The sequence below is a fragment of the Pleurodeles waltl genome, chromosome 8 (genome assembly GCF_031143425.1).
Source record: "Pleurodeles waltl isolate 20211129_DDA chromosome 8, aPleWal1.hap1.20221129, whole genome shotgun sequence".
Taxonomy (NCBI): domain Eukaryota; kingdom Metazoa; phylum Chordata; class Amphibia; order Caudata; family Salamandridae; genus Pleurodeles; species Pleurodeles waltl.
Genome location: NC_090447.1, coordinates 1,419,013,514 through 1,419,037,075, shown reverse-complemented (window position 1 = coordinate 1,419,037,075; position 23,562 = coordinate 1,419,013,514). Strand labels below are relative to the sequence as shown.

Sequence of the window (23,562 nt, the reverse complement as noted above, 5' to 3'; positions counted from 1 at the left end):
GCAGGTCCAAATTTCATGACTTTTGCGGCTTCGGTGACTGGCCCATACATGCCAACGTTTTACATCAGGAAAGTGGGGGACATGCATACACGCCAACATATCCCATTTGGGCGGGAGATTACAGGTTTTTAAAGCCAAAAATTGCTTTATTTTGTCTCGCTCGCCTGAAATTGCCTCCTCCTCAATAGAAGTCAATGGGAGAAATGAATTCTCCCGATTACGTTTTAAAAAAAATCTCCCACTTTACACTTCTAAAATATTGGCATGTATGGAAATGTATTTTTCCCACTGACTTATTTTGAAGCAGAGGTCATTTCAGGCGGGAGACAGGCTAACATAAAGAAAATAGTTGGCAGCAAAAATCGGGAGTCGCCCGCCTGAATCGGGTCTGTTGGCATGTATGCTGTCCCTGCTTCTCTCTTGCAACATCTGCGCTCCCTACTCACCTCATGAGAATAGATGCCAAGCGGGCCCATGCCATGTGTTTTAGTCTTCCACCCTGGCACTACGGGATTACGTGATGTCACCAGCAGTCACCCCGAAGGCCGGGCGGGGCTGTGGGGGGTAAAAAAAAGCGAGACCGAGCGCTGATGGTCAGTCCTGGTGCGCCATCGCCGCATATGCATTGCATTGTCATTGTGTTAATATAGTGCTTACTACCCATGCCAAGGCGCATTCGGTGGCTGGCGCACTGATCGTACACCCAAGATTAAGGAGAGGATCGTTTACTAGAAAGGAAGACGAGAAAACAGTCACTGGTTTTAAAGAAGGTTTTTTTTTCATGCACGTTTTTAGAAATATTAATGTCGTCCCTGTTTGGAGTAATGCAGGCATACAGATCGGAAGGCCGGAGTCTCACTGACCTATATCAAAGGAATAGGGCATACGTAGATCAGTTAATCTCAGGATTCAAGCTTGTCTCCTTCGCAGACTTGAGACTGGAATATGGCCGAAACCATCGCAACAGTGGAAGTGTACTCACTGGTTTAGAGGGAAACTGAATGAAGGCTCAGCACCACTACTGTCATCACCTGTACGCACATGTATTCAGAAATGGAGAAACGCTAGGCTGGTAATTTCTGGGGTGGACAGTCAACTGGTAGGTGCATGTCACTCTACCTACACCCAGTGCTTAATTTGTGCCGGTGGTTTCCGGTGCGGGGCACCGGCACTTATTTTCGAGGGCCAGCACTTATTTTTCTGCCTCAGGCATTTACTGCGAGCAAAAGACAACATATGGGAAAGACGGAAGAAGAGAGAAACGAAAAAGCGTCACAAAGGGCGAAAGCAGTAAACTGCTGAAGGCGTAGGGAGTGGTGGTAAATGGATTAAAGAGGCCCCAGATGGCTTTAGGATTACACTTCCTCAGTATTCCGTGCTCGCAGATTTAATTGCAGCAGCCGCGTGTTTCAGAGGAGAGCTTTCGGCACCGGCGCATTTTTACTTACAAATTAAGCACTGCCTACACCGGAATACACTAGGCCTCATTGGCATTAGTGGGTAGTGGAGGTTTGGGATTGAAAGCACAGCACTACGTCGCAGACGAGGCCTGGACATCTGCAGATGGCTCTTGACGGGATCAAGGATGTCTGTCTGCGGCGTCCGAATAGCTCCAGTGGCAGTGTGGTGTCCTGCCCGCCACCTTGGGGATTTCTGCCCTCGGCTCCATTAAACCACCTGCCTTCCCCAGAACAAAGCCACGCGTGTTGGAGCTGACGAGCTACCCCAGGGCGCACAGGGCAGACACCCCGAACAAAGGAGTCTCGGGGAGAGAACCAGGAAGGAGGCACGCTCTCCCCACGTGTCGCCTCAGTGTGACAGCCAGCACCCCCCGGAGGAGACCCCCATAGCCCACAGCAGCTCCATCAAAAGGATGAAAGATAATATATAAATAAAACAGAGACCGTGAAAGGAAAGCAGCATATTAACAGCATCACTGAGTCACTGCATCACACGAGCCTTGGCATTTCACTGGGGTTTTTACAGCACACCAGTGGATTAACAAGTGACAGGTCCAGCGTAAACCATCAACCAGACACTGAGTCCTGAGAAGAGTCAGCACCTGGGTGCCCTCCCCCAGGACATTAGAAGTGCCGCAAATAAGATAAAGGCATGCCTACTCAGGGAGTAGGTCTAAGCTTGTGTAACACACATGCACAGATCAAAATTATGGCCGATGATGCCCAATACATAGCAGGTGGCCTGGGCAATGATTGTTTGGATGAAAGAGCATCCAATAGAACATATTTTTGTACAGGCTCCTGTGCTGTATCACCCAAACACAACAAAAAAGTCAATCGTGGATCCAGATGCTTCAGAAAGTACTGTGAGAGAATTCAGAAACAGGAAGATATTGGCAACGGGCAGCCAGAATTCTATCTATTCCATGTCTGGTCAGCATGCGACCAAACCTATTCAGTGCTTGAGAGAGAGCCCTAGCTATGAAGAAGGCATGCGGTGGATGACATTTCTGATGGGGTCAACAGAACCTCTTATTCAGAAACAGTTGTTTACCACAAGGAGCATTCTTCTACAACAGTATGGTTTTGTTATCAGAAACATCCCAAGTTCAAAAATGTATTGGCAGATGCTTTGTCCCACTGGAATCACATGGACAGCTTGTAAGTCCCCCACAGGACGTGTTTGGAACACTTCAATCTATTTTTGAAAAGAGTAAAGATGGGCCAAGAGCAGCTCAATCTAAGAGGCCTTTGCAATTCTGTTTTCACAAGGGAATGCCTTTACAACCCATCCTGTACCACACAAAGCCTTTACCACGCATGCCTTTACAGCTAAAGGTAATTCTGTATAACAAAAGTGTGTGCATGTGTGTGTATAATTGAATTTAGGCTTTAGGAGTGGGTACGGGTATATGGTGGTAAGGCTGCGGCCTCCCTCCCTTTAAATAACTGTTGAGCCCAGGGGATGGGTCACTGGGACCTTTTTAGGCTTGGGGACAGGGCCAGATGGCCCCTCTCCCCTTTTATATACATTTCGACCCAGGGGATGGGGATCCCCTGGGCCTTTTTAGGCAGGAGGAGTGGGGCCACGTGCTCCCCTCTTCTTTTTACCATGGCCCAGGTCATGGGATCCCCAGGGTCTTTCAGAGGTTCTAGCGGGGTGGGGGCACGCTTCCCCAAAATAAACACCTACCTTCGCCCTCCCAGGCCCTGGCCCAACCCAGGGGGATTTTAATCAGAAGCGCAGAGACAGCACTTCTTTTTTTGTCAAACTTTCTTTATTAAGTTTTAACAGGGTGGTGTGTCATACAGAGCCAATGCATCAATATATAGATATCAGCCAGGTGGCACAGGAAGCTACTAGTACTGAATTTTGCTTCTAGCCGGTGATATCTATAAGACAGTAAAATAAATCCAAGTGGTCTCTGGTTACATTCCTTTGCTTCATGTTACTGCTGCATTACCCAACTTTTACACCCCACATCCCGAACCAAAAACCAAACGTGAGTGTGCTGGCTTCCTGAGTAGCATAGTAGGTGGAACGAGGAAAACAGATAGGGTGTGTTAATGAACAGGTTAGGCGATCCGGAAGAATCGTTAGAGAAAAAGAAAAAAGAGTTTTAAAAAATGTGATAAAATTTAAAATAGGTGGAACTCCGTTGTGCAGGTGGGACAGGCTGTGAGAGGCCGTCCTTCGCCAAGAACTGCACCAGGGGACTCCAGCGGTACTTGAAATTCTTGTAGGTGTCTGACAAGATGTCTGCCATTGTCAGGCCTTGCCGAAGTCTACCGCACCATTGGGAAATGGAGGGTGCCGTTGTCTTTTTAAAATTTGCTGCCAAGGCGGTCTTTGCTACTCTGAGGCATAACCTTAGGATGGAGCGGTCACTATAAATTTGGTGTTTGAGGGTCTTGTCCTGTAGTCCCAACAGGGTAGAGCTTAATGTTGATGGGATTAGGTAGCGTAATATATGGTTTTAATTTCTGCCAGAATTTCAGACTAGAAGGGTAGGATAAGCAGACAATCCCACCAGATACGTTTAAAGTCGCCAAGTAGCCCACATCCTCTCCAACATAATGCTGAGCTAGTTAGGAAAATTATTTTAAGTTTGGTGTTGTAGAAGAACTAGTCATATAGTAGTTTAAAATAAGCTCCCCTCAGTCCAATCGAACAATTGAATTTAGTTGTATCATCCTGGAGCTGCTGCCATGGTTTATCTGGTATGGGGTTGCCCAGTATTGTGGACCAAAAATGTACATGGCATGGTTGGGTTGCAGGTAAGGTGCTTCGTAAGTGGGAAGGAGATGGTGCCTTTTGCGCCAGATGTTTGTTGAATACTTTCTTCAATTGAAGCTAATTCTCTGGTGGCTAAATGCACTGCTGGATGGAGGACCCAATGTTTCAGTTGTGTATAGTGGTATCTCTCGGAGGCTGAGAGGCCAAAATCACATTGACAATTTTCAAAAGCAAGGATGTCCCACCCATGGAAAAGATTGGAGAGTGTGAAGCATCCCCCCTCCCTCCATCATTCGAAAGGGCCTGGGGTAAGCACCAGCGGAGTGGGGGGGGGGGGCAAGTTTAAAGTGGATAGGAGTGTACAGTGAGGAAAAGGTCGCCCACCCAGTTGCTCGAATTATGGTATCCCATACCATAAGAGTGGTTCTTGTGGGAGTGCTAAGATATGCTTTAGGGGGTTGGTCTGTTTTTGGCTTCCCTAAAACGCCCCATATGTACTCTCCCACCACCGCTCTGTCCATATGGAGCCAATGTTTGTCCAATTTTTTCATTAACCACTCCAATATCCTAAATTGCGCTCCCATATAGTAGAGAAGAAAATCAGGAAGAGTTAATCCACCCACACTCCTCAAGAGTCTCAAGAGTTTGTTGGGGAGTTGGGCTCTGCCCTCCTGCCACATGAACGGGTAATAATGGAGCAGAGCTCCGTAAAGAATGCCCAATTAAGCTTTATAGGGAGCCCTTGAAATAAATATAGCAACCAAGGCAGGACTGACATTTTGATCCCATTGATCTGACCTAGCCATGATAGATACATTAGGGACCACCTTTTAAGGTCTGCTTTCAGTTGTTTTAAAAGTGGGGGAAAGTTAGCGTGGTATAGGTCAGACACTTTAGGTGGTATTTTGAACCCCAAATAAGTACGATCTCTTTTCTCCTAATTGAAGGGAGTAGCCTCAGCTAGTTTATGCATTTCTGTTTTGGATAGGGTCAGGTTAAGGAGAAAGGATTTGTGGAGGTTTATACGATAGCCTAACACCTGTTCATAGGATGCTAACTCCTGCTGCAGAGCCTCACGTGAGGAAGTGTGTGAGGTGAGGGAGAGTAGGACATCGTCTATAAAAAGTGAAATTTTATGGTTGTCATGGACAAAGGGAATGCCCTGTAGCTTTGTTGTAACCCTTATTCTAGCCACAAGGGGTCTATACTAAGGGCAAATAAGGGAGGTGAAAGTGGACACCCCTGTCGAGTACCACGTTCAAGCTTGAAAGCAGATCCCACGCCATTGACCGCCACTCGTGAGAGAGGATTGGCATAGCTCGCCTGGACCATAGATGGCTATAAAGTGTTCACTAAGGCCCATATTTATACTTTTTGACGCAAACCAGCGCCGGCGCTGATTTGCGGCAAAAATATTACCGCCGGCTAATGCCATTCCTATGCGCCATGCGGGCGCCTTATTTAAGGAATGATGTTAGCTGGCGCTGCGGACTGGTCAGAGTAAAAAATAATGACTCAAACCAGGCAGCGCCGGCGTAGGGGAAAATGGGGGTTGTGCGTCAAAAAATGGTGCAAGTCAGGTTTGAGGCAAAAATCATGCCTCAAACCGGACTTGCACCATTTTATGACGCACAACCCCCATTGAAATGACTCCTGTCTTAGCAAAGACAGGAGTCATTCCCCCTTGCCCAATGGCCATGCCCAGGGGACTTCTGTTCCCTGGGCATGGCCATTGGGCACAGTGGCATGTAGGGGGGCCCAAGTTAGGCCCCCCATGCCAATTTAAAAAATAAAAAATTATACTTACCTGTACTTACCTGGGATGGGTCCCCCACATCCATGGGTGTCCTCCAGGGGTGGGCGAGGGTGGCAGGGGGTGTCCCTGGGGGCAGGGAAGGGCACTTGTGGGCTGCTTCCATGGTCAGAGACCATGGAAGTGAGCCCACAGGTCCCTTAACGCCTGCCCTGACCCAGGCATAAAAAAATTACTTTAAACAGGTTTAGAGTCATTTTTTAAGGCCCTCCCACTCCCGTGCGCCATTTTCACCCAGATGGATAAATATGGCGCACAGGTGTTTGAGTCATTTTTTGGACGGGAACGCCTACCTTGCATCTCATTAGCGCAAGGTAGTTTCCCGCATCCAAAAAATGACTCTAACTCCATATTTTTGGCGCTAGACGGGTCTAGCGCCAAAGTATAAATATGGAGTTAAGTTTGCGCCAGATTTGCGCCAAAAAAAATGGCGCAAACAGAGTATAAATATGCCCCTAAGTTTTTTTAGTGCCCATTTCAACCAGATGAACTACCCATCTCAGGTTGTCCTGGGTTTGCCTCCCTTTAATAAAGTCAGATTGGTCCAGGTGGATCAAATCTGGCAAAATGCCTTCTAATTGTGTGACGAGAATTTTGGTGTAGATTTTGGCATCTAAATTAAGTAGCGCAATCAGGCTATCTGAGGCACAATAGTGGGGGTCTTTCCCTGGTTTTGGAATTACCTTTTTCAATGCTTTGCTGATAGAGGGTATAACTACGCGAGTGGATTTGATGTAGCTGAAGAGCCGGGTTAGGTGTGGCACAAGATCAGAGCTGAAAGTTTTATAGAATTGGTCTGTGAACCCATAGGGATCCGGTGATTTGTGCATTTTAGGTGAGGCTATTGCCTGTTGAACCTCCTCATCTCTGATTGGGCTACCCAGCTCCTCATTTTGGTCCTCTATCACTTGAGGCAGTTGGACTCCCTCTAGCTATTCTATCTGTGACTCACCTTCAGAGGTTCCAGACATGCAAAGGGTTTCGTAAAAATCATGGAAGGTTTTCACTTTGTCTTCAGTCGTGGCAGTATCTCCAGTTTCTTTGTAAAAGTACCAAATAAAGTCTCTTTTATGTCTGACATCCACATTTGGGGCCAGATGTGTGCCTACTTTATTTCTCCGCTCATATATCATATGTTTTAAGTGAGGCAGGATAAATTCAGCTCTATTGGAGTATATTGTGTTTAATTTCCCTCTGAGGTCCGTGACCTTCCTTTGGTGTGCAAGGGTAGGATTATCCTTTTGAATAACTTCTGCCATTTGGAGCTCTACCTCAATAGCCATTTTGTCCTTGGATTTCTGTTTAGTTAGCATGGTCAGTAGGGAAATACATTTCACTCTAATAGCTGCTTTAAAAGCATCGCAAGTATTAGCCAAGTTGGTATTTTAAGGGTCATTCAGTCGGAAGAATTCTCTAATAGCGGTACGCATTTCATCTTTAAAAAGATGATCCCTAGTAAGGGATCTGGATGAAGAACCATATACACAGTTTAGGCGTGGGAGATGTCCAGTCTAGTGTAATCTCCACCAGGGCATGGTCTGAGATAGCTATCGGGTGAAAGACGGTGGCGAGAATAGAGTGTTCCAGGGCCTGACTGATGAACATAAAGTCCAATTGTGAGTATGAGCAATGGCATTGGGGAAAAAAAGTGTAGTCTAACATTAGGGTGTGCCACCCTCTAGGCGTCTACCAAGACTTCAAGTGTATCACTTGTTTTAAGGAAGTTGTAAAGTTTCGCGTAGTTGAGCGGTGTGGGTGCTATCTAATTCTGCATCCCAGATAAGATTGAAGTCTCCCATTAAAATAATCTCACCTTCCGCAATCTCAAGAGGTTGAGTAAAGAGTGAAGAAAGGTTGCCTGTGCCGAGTTGGGGACGTATATACATGCAACTGTACACTGTCTGCCTAATACCACACCTTTGATGATTATTATTCTACCTTCCTTGTCTGCCTTGGTGTCTTTGGGAAAGAGGAGGGCAACCCCATTGTGTTTTGTGGGAGCCGAAGAGCAGTAAATCAGTGGATATGCTTTGTGGCACAACCTGTGCCCCTCAGTGCTTTTGAGATGTGTTTCTGGTATGGAGACCATATCATGTCTCCGATGTAAGAGATGTTTCCACAATTTATGGTGTTTAGCTGGGGAATTGAATCCCTTGACGTTCCGTGTCAATGTGGTCAATACCATGGTGTTATGGGGTGTTAGCGTACCTTGTCAGGCCTCTCTCGCAACGCTATCGCTGATATGCACTCTCCCCCTCTTTCCCGCCACTCCCGCCAAAGTCTTTCATTACTGGCCAACATCGGTACACTCCAGAAATAAGGACAATAGAACTATAAAACATTAACAGCGTAGAAGCTAGTCCCCGAACAGGTTAGATAGGTTGAAATATGTCACATAACTTTATACATTAAACTCATAGTATTCATGCGGTTGAGAGTGCTAAACATGGTATCTAAGGGGTTAACTGGAAATATTTCCCCCAGTAATACAGCTGACCAAGTTACCCTGAATACTATACAATTCTGTTCTTTAGACATGGCTTTTCTCAGATGAGTAGGGCAGTGTCTCAGAAGTCCATGATTGATGTGTCAGTTAACAGCAAGTTGAGTGCAACATTGAACAAGGGAATACCTGAAGAGTGAGTGATTAAGGACAGTGTTCCAGGTGCTAGAAGACAGGTATAATATTTAACCAGGGGATCATTGTTTCCCCAGTCACCATGGCTGTCTTTGTGGAAGCCATTGTCTTTTGTCCATGTTGGGGTTAGGGGTCCCGGAGGCCTCGCGCAGATCCCCCTCCGAGTCGTCTGGTGCTGGGACTGCAACACGTAGCAAGTTGACTGCCTGCTCCAGGTCTGTAAAATGATGTATTTTGTTCTGGTAATCAAAGGCTAGGCCCAAGGGGTATGTCCATCTATATTAAGTGCGCTCCTGGTGTAGTTTATCCATCACCAGTCTGAAGTGTAGTCGTCATGCCAGGGTAGCTGGGGCTATATCTTGGAAAATGGAGCATTTCATCCCCTGAAAGAATCCATCATCTGTTTTCCTCGCTGCTAGTAGGATAGCTTCCTTCATAATGTTGGAGTGTAGCTTCTCCAGCAGTCTCTGGGACGTTTCCTTTCTCTATGCACCACTGCGCCCACTCAGTTGGCTCGATCTACCTTTACTTCGATACTACTGTCTCCCAGAAGTTCTGAAAACAAGCCCACCACAAAGGCCTCCAAGTCAAGGCCCTCCACTCCCTCCCTAAAGTCTCTTAAATTTATATTATTGTGTTGTGAGCAATTGTCCAGATCCTCACATTTAAGTATTGTGTTTTGGAGGTTGATTTTAAGGTGGTCGGATGAGGTCTCAAGTTTGGCTACTCGTTGTTCAAGGGTTTGGTATATCACTTCCAGATTGAGTGTACGAGTTCCAACCTAGTCTACATCCTGTTGTAGCGTTGTAAGCTTGGAGTTGAGATCAGACCGCTGAGTTTCCAAGGAGGCAGAGAGGTCTGTTTTACGGTCTTTGCAGAGTTCCTTTTTGAAGTCCTGTAGAGAGGTCAGTAGATCTTCCTTTGTTAAAGCTATTCTCCGTGTGAGGTCGTAGTTGCGTGGAGGTCCCATGGTTGGAAGTAACTCAGCACCCTATTTCCGGGTGATTTGTTTTCAGAGACATTTAAGAACCTAGTGGGTTTGTGCATAAGCGGATGATGGTGTTGACTCTCCTCGGTGCCTGCCTTGGGTGGTGTGCTTACGGTACTTCGTAGTTGACAAATGGCACACCAAGGGGGCTGCAAAACATTGTACAGGGTTGTCCCACCCAAGGATTCTCCTTGCACGGGTGGGTTGTTGATGTGCCTCTCTGGGGGAGAAGAGAGTGTCTTCAATCGCACTATGTAGGTGAGTCTAGTCCACTCCAGCACCTCATCAACCTCAGCAGTGTCACATCAGTGGGGGGGTCTGAGGGCTAGGTGCAACTGGGTTGAGGGCAGTAGTGGTTAATGATGGCAGGGTATTGTTAACAGCAGCCACATGGATGTTTCAGCACCCACAGGTCCCTGGTATCCTGCATATTACAGGTCTAAACTTTCAAGGTTGTGGCCCTTCTAGGCCTCACTGCGAAGGCTGATTGCTGTATATATTGCTAAGGGAAGTCTATCTGTGTCAAACAGTGCCCGTCCATGAGGAGATGCTAGGTGGCCTGCATGTATGGAAACCGTGTTGGAATCCTCTGTTGTTGCAGCGCGTCTCTGTGTTTCGAACATTCTCTCGCCGCAGTCTTTCGGTGAGCCATGGTCGTTTTCCTTGGGTTTCGGGGCAAGAATGGCGGCCAAAGCAGCCATGTGGTGTGTCCGCCATCTTAAGGTCAGGCAGAGGGGGAGTTGGGCCCAAGGCTCTGGAGCCACCGCACAGGGCTACCCTGGCTACCCATCCCATTCCCACCTCTCAGGAACTCTCAGTCGCCCCCAACGAGGGACCAGTTGTCAGCAAGTGGAAGGCAGCAGTGGAGTCAGTTTGCTTGTAGTTAGAAAGCAGCTTTGAAATTTGGGTGACAGGAACATGCGACTGTCAGCAGAGGTGTCGTAGTTCCTGGGCATTAATGTTCAGTGTTGCAAAGAGGGGACCCGGGGTGAATTAGACTTACAGTACGTTGCACATCAGTGATCGTCCCTCACTGGCATGTAGCGCTGCAATCGCAGCTGCAGGTAGGATTTGATGGCTATGACCGCCCAATACTACGTCTGATGAGTTGAATGCTGCGGAGTTCCTTTGGATCACATCCGAGTGGCCATAATGGTTGGCCACACACTCCCGTTCTTCTTTTTTAAAAAGCTTTGCGTGGATTCATGGATCCTTTGCAAATTTGTAGCAAAAATTACAAAAAATATCTTTGGCCCGCACCACCAGGATTAGGGGTCAGAGTATCCCTACTCCGCTCCAATGTCTTTTTCTGTTGTTTAGGACTCAGGATGGAGTTTTTCATTCATCTCAATTGAAGTTATATGTGTCTGACCCTTACCACTGATTGGCACCTGAACCTCCACTAATCATGGTACAAGCAATCATGAAGATTAGGTTGAAGAGATTTCTCAGATGCTCTTCTGTTCAATGTGTTGCCATTCACCATGCATTGTTCAGTATGGAGTATGTTGTTTGTAGGAGTCTCTCTGGTACCTTTGACCCCGAGGGAGCCCCAAGGGTTCCCCCTTCAGGTAGCAGATGTTGCAGAATTCATGCAGCAGCAGTGGGCCTCTTTCAGAGAGCACTACCCTTTTACCCAGGATCCAACTGGAGCACCCTGCCATCTCTCACCACCTCCTCCAATGACCACATACACAAGAATATGAGGGCTAGGCAGAGAAATGGGGAAAAGGGAACGTAATAAGAGAGAAACAGAACGAATGGTCTCGACCACTGTGACTTGTTACTTCTGGGCATTGAAGCCTACAGGGTGTAGTGGATGTCTAAAGGTGCTGATAAACCAGCCACAATAGAAATTTATAGAACAATTAATAGGAGCTGCATTAAAAAAGCCTTGTCTTAGTGCCTTACAAGGAGAATAGGGCTCAATCAAGTAGCACAAACAGCTGGGGCCTCTATTGGCAAAGACGTATCTGCCTTCTTATAAATCAGGTGGGCGGACCCAGGGTTTGGCAGAGAGGGTACTCCATCTCAGTTGCGACGAAGAGCCCTCTCTGCCAAACTCTAAATCAGGCCCCAAGTGATTTCCAATTTCCTACATCTGTAAATGTTTTTTAGCACAATGTCTAACATTTGGGGAAACTGCAAACGAAAATGTCTTTGATATAAAGAAAGACCATACTTTATCTAATGTACAGTTTTAAACACTAGATACGAGAACCTGGATGAGGCAAAATACAATAATACTTCTAATCTAAAAATCTTTTTTTTTTAATAATCTTGCAATATTTCTGGAGTGTATAAAGATTATTTGCTTTCTTTTGCATCCGACATTGTAGCAAATTTAAAAAAAGAGAAAGAAATGTGAATAAATGTGCTTAATGTGTACAAAAATGAGGTTATTAGTTAAGGGGGTGGAAGCCTCACAACAACCACAGTCCTTGTCAGGGTGAACCACAAAAGTTACTAAATTAACTGTGCTAAACCCTCTAGTAGCTTGGCATAAAAGCAGGCAGGCATAACTTAGAGACACTTTGTAAAGTATTTAATCCTCACACATACAGTAATACAATACAAGAAAAATCCCACACTAAGTTAGAAAAAGAGAGTAAACTTTATTTAATAAAATGATACCAAAATGAATTAAGTCCATTCTGTAAAATCCTAGATATTGAAATGCAAATTTTATAGGTAAGTATAGCACATAAAAGCACAGAGTGCCATTAGCGGTCATCTGGTCATGCTAGATCGGGAAAAAGTCATAAGTACAGGGACCAGGTTAGCCCCGCTGAACAAATTTCATTCTTAAAGTCCGGCACGAAGAGTCCAGCTCTTTGTGAAGGAGGCCTCGGAAAGAAGGCCTGGCGCACAAACGGTCACCTGTTGTAGCACAAAGATGCGGTCGGACCTCATGGACTGTAGTGGCTGGAGCTGCGCGATCGGGGTCACCAGGGCTGTCGGTACTGTAGTGCAAATTGCAGATTTCACATGTCACAAGCAGTCAGGTTCACCAGAACTTTGCATTGTTGTGGGTGGTACAGTCTAGGCATGAATGGGCCTGTTTGTGAACGCGAATAATCCATAACGTCGGTATTTCTCCTTTCTTTAGAGGAGGAGCTCAACTCCCGCCAGGCAACAGTCCAGGACCTAGGGAGGCAACTCTCGGGGATCAGGAGCTCACTCCAGCAAAGGCCAAGAGGGCTCAGGCAGGTCCGATTGCAGGTCCAGTGCAGCAAGTCAGCTGGAAGTTCACACGGAAGCATGGAGCCTGCTGTGTCCCTGTAGTTCACAAAGGAGGTCAGCTAACTGACCTTTGGAGTCACTCAGATAGCCAGGGATAAAAGGAGCAGATACTGTCTTCATTCACACAGAGCAAGGCAGTCCTCAAGCAGCAGGGCAGTCCTGTCCTCTGGGAAGAAAGGCAGGCCTTAAACAGCAGGGCAGACCTCTGGGGTTCAAGGCATGCTTTCTTCTGTGATGACCACTGGTCCAGGAGTGTCCTGAAAAGTTGATCGGAGGGTCCAATTTTATACCTGTTGACAGCCTTTGAAGTGGCGGCATGTTCAAACCTACCCCCACATCTGAGTCAGGAAAGTTCCTTACTTTTCCTGCCAAGATTCCAAGACATCTAGCATTACAAAAGACTAGTGTTGGGTTTCCTTGTGTGAGCTGGAGGCAGCCTCTATTGAAGTGCAAGGAGGGCAAGAAACGGCTCCGCCACCACCTATTCTGTCCGGATGGCCCATCCTACCCACACCTAAGCCCTTTTGTCTCACTGTTTGAGGAATACGTAACACCTCACAGCAGGGTCATGTGACTCAGGGTGTTAACAGCAGGCGCCAAATGGTTAGAACAAGAAAATGCCAACTTCTAAAATTGATATTTTCAGAATTGTGACTTAAAGTCTGAGTTTACCATTTTAAATTACAATTCTTTTGAGTTCAAACGGGACATGTTATCCCATTGGAGAGGTAGCCTTACAGTAATGAAAAACTAATTTAGGAGCCTTTCACCATCAGGACATATACAACTTAAAAATGCATGTCCTAATGTTTTAATACAACACACCCTGCTCTATGGGCTGTTTAGGGCTTATATAAGGGGTGACATATGTAGGAAAAGGAAGGGTAGTCCCGGCAAAAGGTTTATTTTTCAGGTTGAATTGGTTGCTTTAAACTGCATTACAGGCTGCTATGGCAGGCCTGAGACATGCTTTAAGAGGCTGTTAATGGGTTGCACAATGAGTGCTGCAGGCCCACTAATAGCACGTAATTTACAGGCTCTTGGTATATGTAGTACCACCTTACTAGGGACTTACAAGTACATTAAATGTGCCAATTGGGTGTAAGCCAATTTTACCAAGTTTAAAGGGGAGAGCACACACTTTAGCACTGGTTAGCAGTGGTAATTTGCACAGAGTCCTAAAGCCAAAATGAAAAGATTAAAAAAAACAGGAGGGGTGAATGCAAACAATTTGAGGGAATACCACACCAAGGCTGGCAGGTCTAACATTTGTCCTCCTAGTTGAAAATAGGGAGAACTACCTACCCTCATGGGAGTTCTCTTCAGTAAGGCAGAAGAAACCGGAAGGACCATCAGCACTGGAGTGGTCAGTCCCAGGACAGAGTTCCACCACTGCAACAGTTTGGGATTCTCACTCCTCTTCTGCATGAGCCAACTGAAGGTCCTGTGGTCTGTCTGAACCTAGAAGTAACTTCCAGACCGGTATGGTCTCCGCTTCTTTAGTGCCGAGACCAAACTGGTATGGTCTCAGCTTCTTCAGTGCCCAGAACACAGCAAAAGCGTCTCTCAATGGCACTTCACCTCTGTTTCCTGGGGAGTAACGTTCTACTGATAAAAGCTACTGGTTGTTCTACGCCCTCTTAATTAAGCTGTGAGAGCCCAACCACTATGCCATGCTCTGAAGTGTCTATTTGCATAAATAAACTCTTTGAAGAGGTCAGGAGCCTTGAGTACTGGGGCTGTACAAATGGCTTCCTTGAGGGTGGCAAAGTCTTTCTGACAGGTCTCTATACAGATCACCTTTTTAGAATACTTCTTGGAAGTCAGCTCAGTCAAGGGGCAACAATGGTGTCATAACCCTTGACAAACCTCCTCTAGTATCCAGTGTAGCCCTTACCTTAGTCTGAGTCTTAGGAGGTGGTCCCCAGACCAGGATAGTCTCAATCTTGGCCTGGAGGGTGATGCATCTTGTCCCTGCCCACTCAGTGTCCCAGATAGTCCACAGATACGGCCCAGGTATTTACTGGGATAGTGAAGACAGCCTGCTGCAGGGCCTGAAGCACCTCCTTGAGGTGAAACAGGTGATCCTCCCAACTGGAACTGAAGAAAGCAGTGTCATCCAAGAAGGTGGCACTGAAAGCTTCCTTCCCAGTCTGATCATGTCATCCAGTCTCTGGAAGATGGCAGGGGCATTCTTTAACAAAAAAGAACATCACTCTTATTAGAAGTGGCCCTCTAGAGTGGAGGATGTAGACCGCTCCTTAGTCCCATCAGTTAGGTAATCTGCCAGTACCCAGAAGTCAAATCAAATGTTCTGAAGAATTTGGCAACTCCCAACCTATATATGAGTTCTTCAGCTCGGGGGATGGGGTAGCATCAATCTTTGTGACTGAGTTGACCCCCCTATAGTCCAGAGAGAACCCGAGTTCTGGGGCGGCACCCAGTGGGGCAGCTTTAGGTATCAGCACTACTGGGCTGGACTAAGGGCTACTGTAGTGCTCAGTCACCCCTAGCTTAAGCATTTTGGACACTTCCTCCTTGATGCTAGTTCTCACATTATCAGACAGTCTGTAAATTATGTTCTTCACAGGTATGCTGTCCCCAGTATCAATATCATGGGTGCACTAATAAGTGAGCCCAGGGATCAGTGAGAATAAGGACTCAAACTCCACCAGCAATTGGTAACAGTTCCTTTGCGGCTCTGGGGTCAATAGGGAGAGGTTGACACCCTCCACTGACCCATCCTGCTCCTTAAAAAGATAGGAGGTCGGGGAGAGGTTCACTCTCCTCTTCCACCCTATCATCTGTCACCAGGAGCAGGGTTACCTCAGACCTCTCATAGTGGGGCTTGAGGCGTTTAACATGGAGGACCATTAAGGGATTCCTGGGGGTCTTGAGGTCTATCGTGTAGGTGACCTCCCTCTTTCTCTCTTTCACCTCATAAGGACCCAGACCAGCAGTCTTCTAGGGCTCTGGGCTCCACTGGCTCTATCACCCATACGTTTTGGCCAGGCTGAAACTCGACCAGAGTGGCCTTCTGGTCATGCCAGAGCTACATCACCTCCTGGCTGGCTTCCGGGTTCACAGCGGCCTTCTTCCAGAAGCACTGCATCTGAGAGCTAACCTATAGCTGACCACATTCTGGGGGGCTTTTTGGGAACTTGCTCCCATCCCTCCTTGATAAGGCTGAAAGATCCCCTAGCAGGGTGGCCATACAGGAGCTCAGATAGACTGACCCTGCTCCTTTATGTGGCACCTCTGTTTAGGCAAAAAGGAGACATGGTAACAGGATGTCCCACTTCTGCCTAAAGGGCTCTGACATGCCCATAATCATGCCCTTAACTGTCTTGTTGAACCTCTCAACAAGCCTGTTGATCTGGTGATGATAGGGTGTGGAGAATTTATAAGTTACTCTACACTCATCCCACATTGACTTCATGTATGCTGACATGAAGTTTGTTGCCCCTTTCAGACACGACTTCTCTGTGGGACCCCACCCGGTAAAAAATCCCCATGAAGGCCTTAGCCACTGCAGGTGCAGTTATGGGCCTCAGAGGTATGGCCTGTGGAACACCAAGACCAGTCTTGGGGTCCAAGGTCCCAATTATATTGATGCCTACCCCTTAAAATGGGAAGCCAACAACAGGTATGTGAACCAGGGGAGCTTTTAGCTTTTCCTCTGACTTTCCACTGGTCTGGCAGGTATGACCTGGCCAGCAGAAGGCATCTGAGGTCGCTGTCATCTGGGGCCAATAAACATAGGTGACAAGCCTGGCAAAGTTGTGTCCTCCCCAGATGTGCTGACAGGGGTATATCATGATATCAGTAGAAAGTACCTGTTGCACTGGGAGGCCACCAGCAGACAGGCTGCCGTAGACTCGAACTTTAGGCCTACTATACAGGAGGCCATATTCCCAGTTTATCAGGTGATCTCCAGACATGTTTCCAGCTGCCTGGGCCTCTGCTTGCCCTCTTACGGCCTCAAGAGTTGTACACTCGTTCTGAGCTCTGGGAAACTCCTCCCTGGATGGCCCACCCTCAGCTTGCCAACCAGCCAGCTCAGGTTGGTCTCCCTAGGCATCCACATCCTACCCTGTAGGTTCCAGGGCATTCCCCTCAGGCTAAGCCTCCTCCTGGACTGTGGACGTTTCAGGGGCTGGTTTCCCACACCCCTTGCCCTTCCTCTTCCTGACAGCTATTTGGGCCTATTTCCAGAATGCAGGCCTCCTCGACTATGCTGTCAGGCAGCAATGGATGTTTAGGTCAGGCACATCCATCGAGGCAACCCTAATATCTCCAGGTGAGAATGAAGCCCCACCTCTTTCCAGATGGTGTGCTGTAAGCCATTTCAAACAGACAATCTAAAGGCATTGCAGGACTCACAACTACTTTTAAGGAATCTGAGACCCCCCCCACCCACTGCTAAAAGGCAACTATATCCACAGGGTAGTGATTCTCACTATTGTATGCTACCACAACCAAGTGGAATGTATTGGAAAGTACCTGCTCCGAGGACACCAGATGACACCGGACAATAGCCATGGTGGCCCCTGTGACCCTCAGAGCCTCCACCCTCTGCCCATTAATGATGACCCACTGCCCATACTTGGAAATATTGAAAGGCACGTGGGCTTTGGGCACCATCTCATTGTCACCCAGGGACACTATTGTAAACTTTGCTCTACCGCTCATGCTAACTGGGACCTCCTCCTCCTCCCCAAGTGCTACACTAGTCAGCCCCTGTGTCTGCCCATCAGTGGGGGGGCTACGCCTTCTTACGGCATTTTGCATCTCCCTTGATATATCCATGTCTATAGCACTCATAACATTTAGGGTTGAACATCCCTGACTTCTTTTCTGGGAATCTACTCCTCTGGCACTGGGATATAGCTACTACCATTGCTGCTGGGGTCTGAAGCTTGTTTGACTTTTAGGTGCTGCTCTTTAAAACTCACCTCATGCGCCAATATCAATTTTCTTTCAGCCAACGCTTTCCAAGTCTTAGCTTCCGCCTTGGCTAGGTCAGTCTACACTTCCACCCTCATCTCTTTAAGGCCTTTTTTGCAGCAGCCTCCTCCTAGATTGCCTCTCTGTTTGCAGCGTCCTTCTCCCTAGCAGCCTCTAATTTATCTTTTTTTGACCATCTGCAGCTTGAGGTACCTCTCAGCCTTCCTGTCCTGCATTTCCTCAGGGGACAGGTTGCTGGAAATCACACTGCTTCATGTTCTGACAGGGGATTCCACTCACATGAACATGTTATCCTCCTCCAGGATCTGCAGTTCAGGGCCTGTGACCAGGCTCTCATTCTCCCCCTCCTCCTCCTCTAAGCCTACTGTCTCCTCAAAGCCATCTTTTTCCTGCCCCTCTGGTGTGCTTCGCATTTTCCTGCCTTCCTCAAAGGCTCTGAGGGCCCCCTGAAGGTCCACCTTGGTGGCTTTCCTCACCACACTCACCCCCTCTCCTTGCAAAGCCTTTACAGCTTTGCCTTGCTGAGGTTGTCAACACGGATCAGCTCTGTCTCCATTGCAGCAAAAAGGTGTGAGGAAAATCTAAATTTGCAAAAAATAGCCAAATCTAAAACTAAGGAGAATTTTTTTAAAATTGAATTTGATGTCAGATTATTTTTGGGATTTTAATGTTACTTAAAATCAGTGAGTGGCATTGCATAAATAGAAGCACCGCTGAACACCAATGTACAAAATTGGGTTATTAGTTGAAGGAGGTGAAAGCCCCACTCAGGCAACATCCCCACTTCTTGTCAGGGTGAACCACAAAGGTCACTAAATTAATCTGCGCTCAACCCCCTGGTACCTTGCCATAAAAGCAGTCTGGCTTAATTTAGAGATACTGTAAAGTATTTATGCAGCACCCAAACAGTAATAAAGTGAAAACAGAACAAAAAAAAATCCCACTCAATTTAGAAGAATAGGGTAAAATGTAATAAATAAAATGACACCAAAAGTTACCTTCTCAAAGTCCGGTGTGAAGAGTCCAGCTTACAGTGGAAGAGGCTGTGAGAAGCATGGTGAGCTTTGCGGGTGGTCATTACTGTAGCACAAAGAGCAGGCCTGGTCTTACGGATGGTCATCTGAGCTTTGTGTTGGCTGTCACTGCGGGCTATTGTTGCTGTAATGCGAAGTGCAGATCTCACATTGACGGTCTTCACTGGTGATTGCTGTTGCACGAAGAGTCAAGTTTACCAGAACCTTGCATTGACGGTTGTGACCGGTGACAGAGTCTCAGCATAAACAGGTACATTTGTGAGTGCAGAGCCAAAAACTTCAGGATTTCTCCTTTTTCACAAGTGCAAAACAAATGATGGCAGCCAAGGGTCTAGGCCCTGGGGAGGCACCTCTTGGGGATCAGTAACTCATCCCAGCATAGGCCAACAGGGCTCAGGTAGGACCAGTTGCAGGTCTAGTGCATCAGGTCAGCTGGGCAGTTGCAGGCAGGCCTCTGGAGGTTTTTGTGTCCCTGTAGCTCAGACAGGAGGCCAGCCAACAAACCCTTGGAGTCACTCAGGTACCCTGGGATGAAAGGAGCAAGTTAATTATTTCTTCTCATAGAGCAAGGCAGTACACAAGCAGCAGGGCAGCCCTCTGGGGTTTAAGGCAGTCCTCAAGCAGAAGGCAGTGCTCTGGTAGCAGCAGGCCAGTCATTTGGGGAGCAAGGCAGGCCTCAAGCTGCACAGCAGTTGCCTGGGGGCCAAGGTGGCCCTTTTACTGTAATGTCTACAGGTCCACAAATGTACTGAAAAGTTGTCTGGGGGTCCACCATTTATTCCCGGTGCCAGCCTTCGAAGTGAGGGAATCTTCTATTCTAACCCCACATTTTGTTTTGGAAAGTTCCGTCCTACCCCTGTCAAGATTCAAAGAAGTATAATGTGACAAAAGACTAGTGTTGGGTTTATTTGTGTGTACTGAAGTGCAAATGGGGCACTGAACATCTACTCCCTCATCCATCCTGACAGGCTGGCTCATTCTGACCACACCTAAACCTTTTTGTCTTAATGTCTAGGAGGAATACACAAAGCTGAACAACAGGGTCCTGTGACCCAGGACACTGGCAGCAGGCACAAAACGGTTCGGACAAGAAAATGTCAACTTTCTAAAAGTGGCATTTTCAGAATTGTGACCTGACTTAATAATTAAAAAGGATTTCAAATTAAAATACTTTGGAGTCCAAACATGACATTTCTACCTGTTCCAATCAAGAGTAGTACCACCTTACTAGGGCCTTACAAGTAAATTCATTGTGCCAGTTTGGTTTAAACTAATTTTATCAAGTTTAAAGGAGAGAACACAAGCACTTTAGCACTGGTTAGCAGCGGTAAAGTGTGCAGAGTCCTGAAGCCAACAAAAAACAGTTTCAGAAAACAGAAGTGAAAGCAGAAACTTTTGGGGAAGACCACACTAATGCTGTCAGGTCTAACACTATGCAATTTCTAAAGAGTTGCTTTTGGATGCGTAGTTGATAGCCATAAGTATTTGCAGAGCTTCTCTCTAAGATGCAAGGGAACGCATTATTTGCATGTTTAATTGTGTTAATCAACTTGATTGTGGCAAATCAGTCGATCAGGGGTATAAAAACTTTAAATTCCACATCAATGGGGACAGTTATTGAGGACGGCTCTGGTAATCTGCTGATCACATAAAGTACACTCCAACGGCATGAGATTATCTACAGTTGATGTATAGAAGCCAATTATATTTTTTTGGCGTCATTGCTGCAAATATTATTCAATTTTTTTAGAAATTATGCTGTTTGCCACCATTCTTAGCTCACTTTAATCACATCCCCATCAATCCCATTTCAAACTAAACTTTAAAACTCATTCACTTGACGCATACATATTGCAAGTATATTGTTGCACTTTGTATTTCACATTGTTGCAGCCCCATGTTTTAGACTAGATTGTTGCATCGTGAATAGTTGTATTTTAGAGATGTGATTATTGCAGTGTTTTAGTTGCAGTGGTCCATATTTTTTTACATGTGCTTTTTATTCGTGGCAGATAAATTATATGAGTGTCTGGCTAATGTGTTAGCGGTTGCAGAGAAGTGTTGTTGGCTGCGCAACCTAGTTGATACACAAGGCAGCCCATGCTTTATTGATGAAAGGGGCAAGATCAAATAAATCAAAAGTCAGACTTTCTAGTACTTGGGTGCCTTCCAAAGATAGATTTTCGCCAACTCACAGTGAGGGTGGAAGCTCCCAAAGGGCACTCACAGGCTCCAGTCACAAACTCCAAGGACTGCTTGAGTTCCTGGTGACTGGTACAAGGCTGGCTTCTGCTACGAAAAACTAGTGGGTGTCTGTCCCCATGCCTGGGACGTTGGACAGCCCTGCCACCGTAGACAGTAGCCCGAAAAATAAAATACCCACAAGTCTGAATCAAATCCCAAATGGCACTAGTAGGGCGAGTAAGTCTAGCAGTTGTTTGACCGATTGATACACCTGAGGGAATTTTTTGAATAAAGTTTTGCCACATGGTGCATTTTTTACCCTAATTCTTAAAGAATTTGTTCTCCATGGGCAGAGGCTTTCCATGAAGTTTAGTATGGGACATCAAGAAACAATTACATTTATCTAGGGCTGTCTATTGTGGCTGACCTTCTTCGGAGATGTTGAAGAGGGGGCTCACTCCTTCGTAAGAAAAGTTAGAAAAAAACGTGGCCACTGCATTTTCCAGAAGAATTTTTCAAATAAATTAACTGGAAAATCTACAGAGTTAACAGGCAGCTGTGATAAGACAAGTCCTATGCGCTCAGAGATATTGAAGAGGTAGAGTTCCTCCAAACTATCTTTCCTTTTTTCCTTCTTTCTCTCATCTTTCGCCTCTCTTACTTTCCAAATGTCTTTTTTGCCATTTTCTTCTCTTCTTTTTTTCTGTCATTCAATTTTATTTCCACCTTTGTTTCAATCTCTCCTTTTCATTTTTGTCTTTCTTTCCATCTTAAGGTCTGTCTATCTTTTTTCTTCCTTTCCCTTTTTTTGTATTTTGTTTCATTCTTTTCTTCGTTCTATCTTCCTTTCCTTATTTCGTATGTCCTTTCTTTTATTTCTTGCCATTGCCACCATTTCTTCAAACTTTATTTCATTTTGTCATCATTTCCTTCTTTGTTCCTTCCATCCTTCTTTCTCCTCATCCTTTTCTGCTCTTCTCTCGCTCTTTCTCTCCTCTTTTCTTTCCTTTTTTCTTTTTTTTATTAGGGAGCGTGGTCTGGCAGCTGCAATCTGCTACTAGGCTGCTCATATCCCTATTTAGTGTTTTTGTGCACTTTTTGAGTTTTTTTAATTTATCACTCCAGAGTGGTACCTGCCATCTTGGAATGGTGAATTAAAAGTATTTTAAAATAAAAATGGCTACCATGCAGCTGTGATTCCTGCGTGCATACATTATCATGCTGTGGTCTGGTCATAAAGTTTAAAAAAGGCTGCAGCAGCAACATGATGCATGCGCGTAATAATGCATGCATGTGTATACATCCTCACACTACAGCCCGGTCATGTAAAGTAAAAAAATGGCTGCCGCAGCTACCTCATACATACATGAGCATACCTGATGAAGAATGTGGGTGTACACATCATTGTGCTGGGCTGGCTATTTCGTTGTTTATTTTTGTCAATGCTGTTCATCATCAGTAGCTACTTTTTTGTTGATACTGAAAAGCATTGCAACAAGCGTTGTGTAGGTGTAGGAAGCTGTCTCTCTATTTGGTGCACTAAAAAGAAGTACACCTTGCAGAGAGACTAGTGGATCCCCAATTGGTTTTCAGAGAAAAAAGTAAATAGGACTAATGCTCTATTTTGTGGTAGTGTGGGCGTGCAGTTAGGCTTATCAGAGGGTAGTGCTAAGCACTTGTGGTACTCACAGAAGCAATAAGTGAGGCATACACTTAAAGAATAAATCCAAGACCAAATGAGAAAAATAACACTTCTATGTATATATACTTTAAACTCAAGAACTTAATTATAAGGTAAATACGTCTGGACTTGGACTCTGAACAGCTGGGGGCCTTGCTGGCACTGGCGGTCCACTCCCTCTCAGGTCGGTGACGGCAGATGTAGTGGTGTCTTCAGGTGTCAGGTCTTTGCAGTTCTGGAGGCTGCAGAGGCCTTTCTGTAAAGGTGGTTGGGGAGCAGGTTTGCTGCTCACAGGAGACTTGAGTCTTTTTTGAAGGCAGGCAGTCCTCCCAGGTTTCTGGAGGCTCAGCTGCAGGATGAGTCACCTTCTGGTGCAGAGTCTGTCAAGGAGTGCAGATAGGCCGGCTGGGTTGGTACCAGGTTAGCTGCTGCGTCTTCTCTTCTGCGTGCATGTCTCTTCTTTGTCCTTTGTCTTCTTAGGTCATCAGAATCTGAGTTCTGGGGTTCAGGGGTGCCACCTAAATACTCAAATTAGGGGTGTTACAGGGATTGCCAGGTGGCAGCCAATGGGTTGCCCACCTTTGTGTGGCTACACCCTTTCTATGACCAAATCTGTTGTGAAGTGGGCAGAACCCTGACCCTAGAGGCCTAATTCCTTCCAAGCTAAAATGGTGGAATTTAAAAAGTGGTGTTAACTTAAGCTCGGCCACCTTTGCGGTGGTACTGGCAAAAAGTGGGCACACCTCCTAATCTGACTAATATTCCCATCTGTTTTGCCGCTGAAACTGGGTTCAGGACAGGGGGGTTGGTCATCTC

The 23,562-nt window shown here is 46.2% G+C and overlaps 1 long non-coding RNA gene across 1 annotated transcript in view; it reads left to right on the top strand.

The window, feature by feature from the left end:
- Nucleotides 1–23,562, top strand: part of LOC138248707 (uncharacterized) — a 38,116-nt gene that overhangs the window by 341 nt on the left and 14,213 nt on the right. The window lies entirely within an intron of this gene.